Source organism: Aotus nancymaae, unplaced genomic scaffold, assembly GCF_030222135.1.
Source record: "Aotus nancymaae isolate 86718 unplaced genomic scaffold, 86718_ANA_hifiasm-v0.15.2.pri h1tg000051l, whole genome shotgun sequence".
In the NCBI taxonomy this organism is placed as follows: domain Eukaryota; kingdom Metazoa; phylum Chordata; class Mammalia; order Primates; family Aotidae; genus Aotus; species Aotus nancymaae.
This window is the reverse complement of record NW_026988465.1, coordinates 1,582,123-1,588,122: the sequence shown is the minus strand read 5'-3', so window position 1 is coordinate 1,588,122 and position 6,000 is coordinate 1,582,123.

Below are 6,000 nucleotides of genomic sequence, written 5' to 3'. Positions count from 1 at the left end.
ACAAAAAAGCTGAAACATCCATGGGTCATCTCATGTTTTTACCAACTATTTCTTTTGAATGAACAAGTAGATGTTGTCAGTTTGACACTCCTATAGTTTGGATATGGTTTGTTTGTCCCCTCCAAGTCTCATGTTGAAATGTGATCCCCAGTGTTGAAGGTGGGGCCTAACGAGAGGTATATGGATCATGGAGGCAGACCCTTCATGAAGAGATGGAGGATGGGGGTAGTAGGTATCAGTGAGTTCTTACTCTATTAGCTCCCAAGATAACTGATTGTTAAAAAGAGCCTGGCACCTCCCACCTCTCTCTCTTGATTTCCCTCTTGGATGTGATCTCTACATATGTCAGTTCCCCTTTCCCTTCTACCAGGAATGGAAGTAGCCTGAGTTGTTCACCAGAAGCAGATGCTGGTGCCATGCTTCTTGTATAGCCTGCAGAACAAAGTGCCAAATAAACCTCTTTTCTTTATAAACTACCAGCTTCATACATTCTTTTATAGCAACAAAAACAGACTGCAACACCAGCCTTACTAAATGCTGCCAATACCTTAATGAAGTAGGTGATGACAGCAGATAAATGGCAGATCATTTTACATAATCATGTTAATATATTATTTGTCTTACTCTCACATGATTAATAGCAACACGAATATATTAATTCCATCTGGCCTGGGTACCTGTGGAGTCACTGTAAGACATGTAATTAGATTTATAAGGGCTGTCTGCAATCATAATTTGGCTTAAAACATTTGGAGGTATGAGATGTCCACTACATTTGTGCTCCATGAAATTCTACTTCAGAGGCTTCAGAATGCAAACAGTTATTCAAGAGAATAATCACATTGTATTATTGTAATAAAGTGTTACATTGGCTGGACTGAACCTGCGATTTTTCTGCAATTTTTCTATCAATGAATGCATTTAATTCAGCTTGCCCAGCATGATCAAAGACACTGTTGGGGAAGAGGAAATAGCAATAATACTAGCCTAGCTGGGGACTCAAGACATGACTTTGACATGATAGTGTCAATTGCAGGCCACAGCAGTGAGTGTGGGGAAGTCCAGTGGACAAGTGAAGTCCCAAAGCAGGTGCACTGAAGCCATAAAGAATCCAAGGGGTCAAGTGCAAGAGACCAAATGCATAGGGGTCAATAATTTAAAGCAGTCATTATGCCCTTTTTCTATGAGGTGAATGCAAGCACTTCCAAATTGAAAAGAAAGACATGAGTAGTAAGCAGCAAAAAAGAAACTATAAAAAAGAGCCAAAGAGAAATTTAAGAATTGAAAAGTAGAATACCTGAAATTTAAAAATACACTGAGTGGGCTCAATAGCAGAATTGAGATTAGAGAGAATAATGTCAGTGAATTTAAAGACAGATCAGTAAAAATTACCTACCTGTAAAACAAAGAGAAAAAGGATTAAAAGTAGGTAAATAGCCATAGGAACCTGTGTGGGACAATCTCAGTATCATTGGAGTCCCTGAAGCAGAGATGAAAGATACCAGGACAGACAAAATATTTGACAAAATAATAAACAAAAACTCCTCAAATATGGCAAAAGACATAAATTCATAGATTCAAGAAGTCTAGAAAACCCAAACAAAATAAACTCAAAGAAAATCATGCTATCACATATCAAAATTAAACTTCTGAAAACCAAAGGTAAAGAAAAATATCTAGAAAGCAGCCATAGCAAAGTGATATATTTTATATAGGAAAGCAACGATTCAAATACTACAAGCACTAGTGAATACTAATGATTCCTCATCAGGAACTATAAAGGCAGCGGAGCAAAATCTATGAAGTGCTGAAAGAAAAAAAAAATGTCAACTCAGAATTCTATGTTCAGTGAAAGTATCCTTCAGGAATGAATGCAAAATAAAGATATTCTCAAATGAAGGAAAACAAAGAGAATTCATTGCCAATATATCTAAGAAAAATTGCTAAAGGAAGCTAATGTGGAAGAAAGATGTTCCCAGAATAAAACTTGAAACTTCAGGAATGAATAAAAAACAGTAAAAATGATAAATATGTAGTTAAATAATACTTTTCTTTTTTAACTTATTGAAACTGTGTATGAAATTTGAAAGCAAAAATTGTAACACTGTTTGGGAGGGTGTCAATGTATCCAAATGTAATACAGATGACAACTAAAACAAAAAGAGGGAGGATAAAGAACCTATATGGTTGCTAATCTTCAACATTTTACTTGAAGTTGTTAAATATTAAATTCAGGTAAATTAAGAAAATATATATACACATATATATGTAATATATATTATAATATTATATACATATATTCCCTAGAACAACCACTAGAAAAAAATACAAGGAGATTGATATGGTTCGGCTGTGTCCCCACCCAAATCTCATGTTGAACTGCAATCCCCGTGTGTTGAAGAAGGGGCCTCGTGGGAGGTGATTGGATCATGGGGGCAGACATTTCCCTTGCTGTTCTTGTGATAGTGAATTAGTTCTCATGAGATCTCGTTGTTTAAAAGTGGGTAGTGCTGCCCTATTCATTCTCTCTCTCCTGCTCTGCCATGTGAAGATATACCAGCTTTTCCTTCACCTTCTGCCATAATTGTAAGTTTCCTGAGGCCTTCCCAGTCACGTTTCCTCTACAACTTGCAGAACCATTAAACCTCTTTTCTTTATAAATTCCCCAGTCCCAGGTAGGTTGTTGGCTTGGGGTTTTTTTTTGTTGTTGTTGTTGTTGCTGTTGCTGTTTTGTTTTGTTTCACAGTCTTGCTCTGTCTCCCAGGCCAGAATGCAGTGCCACAATCTCAGCTTGACTCAGGTTGACTTTGCCTCCTGGGCCTAAGCAATACTCTGCCTTAGTCTTCTGAGTAGCTGGGAGTACAGACATGTGCCACCATATCTGGCTAATTTTCTTGTATTTTTTGTAGGGATGGGGTTTCACCATATTGCCCAGGCTGGTCTTGAACTCCTGAGCTCAAGCAATCCACCTGCCTCAGCCTCCCAGAGTGCTGGGATTTACAGGTCCTGTAGTTCTTTATAGCAGTGTGAGAATGGACTAATATAGACATAGGCAAAGAAAGAAAGAAAGAAAGAAAGAAACCTAATGAATAAATTAAAATGGAATACTAAAAATAATTCAACGAAGGTAAGGAAGGAGAAGAGCAAAAACAAACAGAAAAATAACAAAATAGGAGTTATAAATACAATTATATCAGTAATCACATTAAATGTAAATGGTCTGAATATATCATTTAAAAAACGAAGATTATCAGATTGGATTTTTAAAAAACTGTATGTTGTCTACAAGAAACTCACTTTAAATATAATGATATACATATATTAAAAGTGAAAGAATGAAAACAAACCATGCAAACACTAATCAAAAGAATGCTATGTTGTCTATAGTAATATAAAAAATAGACTTCATATAAAGGAAAATTACTTACCAAGGATAAAAAGGGACAGTACAAAATGATAAAGGTCAATTCATCCAGAAGACATACAGTTATCAGTTTGTATCTACCCAACAACAGAGTTCCAAAATGCATGAAGCAAAAACTGATTGAACTGATAGAGAAATAGATACATTTACAACTATATATGGCGACATCAACATTCCTCCCAGCTACTTGGGAGGCTGGGGCAAGAGAATTGCTCGAACCTAGGAGGCAGAGGCTGCAGTGAGCTGAGATCATGCCACTGCACTCCAGCCTGGGTGACAGAGCAAGACTCCATCTCAAAGAAAAAATAAATAAATACAAATAAATAAAATAAAGTTTACAAATAAATTTCAGCAAGTAGGCAAATTCTCAAATATACAAACTGCAAAAAATGAGGATTGACTATGTTTTTCTAATCACATTTAAAGTCAAGCTGGTGATTTATGAATGGAATTTCAAATTTACTTCTTTCTTTTACAGAACGGAGAAGGCAGGGTCACCTTTGCTGAGTCAACAAGGGTACCATCTGCTTCTACCAAACATGGATGCCATTCTCGAACATTCTTCTTGGCCCTTAAATGTGTGTAAATTATATAACATTGTGCTGAATACATGTTATAATTGTCTTTATGGCTCTCTGTGGTTGACTAAATTGTAGGTATTGTTCTTGTTCTTATGTATTCATTAGGACAGGTAAATTAAGTTAAGCTGTGCTGTAAACAAGAAAAAGTAGAATGACTCCAGAAAAAAACAGCCATTTCTTACACAGTGTATCTATCAGTTCCAATCATTTTCAGAGGGGGATTCCTCCAAAAATGATTTTTTTGCTACAGAAGGACAGTTGAAAAGTAATCCTCAAATACAAAGTCAGCTTAATGCTTGTGCAACATACAGAAAAAGTGGCTAAAAGAACCTTGGATGAATGAACAAATGATGCAGGTGGAAAGCACTTAGGCAGAGGTGATAGAATGAGTCAAATGTTTACTTTTGAAATGACTTTCTTCTCTAAATTATAACAATGGGAAATAAGAAAAATACCCAAGAGCAGGTAATATTCCAGCATATTATTTTTAATATCTCTGACATATAACACTGTGTAGGAAGGTGATACAAAGCCTAGCTAGGAAGAAAAAAGGAGGATTAATTTTGCAAAGGAAGCATAATAATGGCACAGGTTTAATTTATCTCAAGCAATGTCATTCAACTAAAGCAGGAAACAATTATGATACAGAACATTGAACGTGGAGTAATCATTTTAATGACTAACGGAAAAAGCTATAATAGATTTTTTTACCCAGAAATTTATAGAGTTAAATAACACCATTGTTTCCTTCGTACCACTTTTCCCAGTTCATTTCAGCACAGGAACTTGGCAATAGTCAAATTCCTTTGCCTTTAGCTACCACTCACTGAAAAAGCAACATTTCAAACCACAAAAACATTCATGTTAACACCTTCTTACAACTTAATACAAACGTAGCAACTGACTCACAACTTTTTATCAAATGTGGAAAACCAAGCTCTAGAAGGAAACTTTCAACAGCTCATCCATTATCCAACAAACCTTCAGAGAGTACAGTATTTTGTGTCAAGCAGTATGTCCGGAAATGAAAAATGGGGTTGAATATAGGGTAGAATTCTTCCCAGGATGTGCCCCTTGTAATGAAATAGATTACTAATCAGACATAAAACACAGTAACATAGGGGCCAGAAGGAAGAGAAGCCCAGGAGACTGTAGGAGCTCAGAAGGACAGAGCTCACCAGTGGGCGGGTCAGAGGAGATTCCTGGATATGACAGTGCCTGGTGAGAGAACCTGGAAACTCAGAGAAACTGAGTATCCCAAGTTCACCTGAAATGGGAAGTTAACTTGTGGGGCTGTAAAGAGGTGCCTGGGAAGCTAGGCAAGGGCAAATCTTGTGGGCCTTATTTGCTAGTGCTAAGCAGCTTGGGTTTGTTTAGCAGGCAAAGGGGACTCACTAAGAGATTTTCAGTCACGGGGAAAGATCGGGGAGAATCCTGTGTAGTGTAAGATTTAAAATTTAAGGAAATCAGCCAGGAAGCAGGGAGAGAATGGACTGTAGAGGTGGGACTAAATTAACAAAACCGGGAAGTGGCTGCTGCAGGTATCCATGTAACAGTAATCTCAAAATCAATGAGGGCATGAATTAAGACCATGTAGATGGGTATGAGACAAGGGGGAAAAATAAAATATATTTAGGAGACAGAATCACTAGTATTTGGTGAATGATAGATGTGAGAGGTGTCAGTGAGGTAAAGGAATCCAAGACTTCCAGATTTCTAGCTTGCACTCTTAATTGGACAGTGTATCAGAATTGTTCCTCAAGACTGAATGTGACAGACTTTTTATATGCTGTAATAACCATATCTGATGTAAATACTGGATACTGATGTAATACCAGTATGCTATTATGACATAAATGTCAGAAATGAAAATTACTATGACTGACAGAGTCATCATGTTACATTCTACTCTGATATAATCTACTCTGTGATCTGAAAAAAGAAACATTCACCCTACCACTGAGCACAACGCTGTGAAGTCGATACCCTGACAAC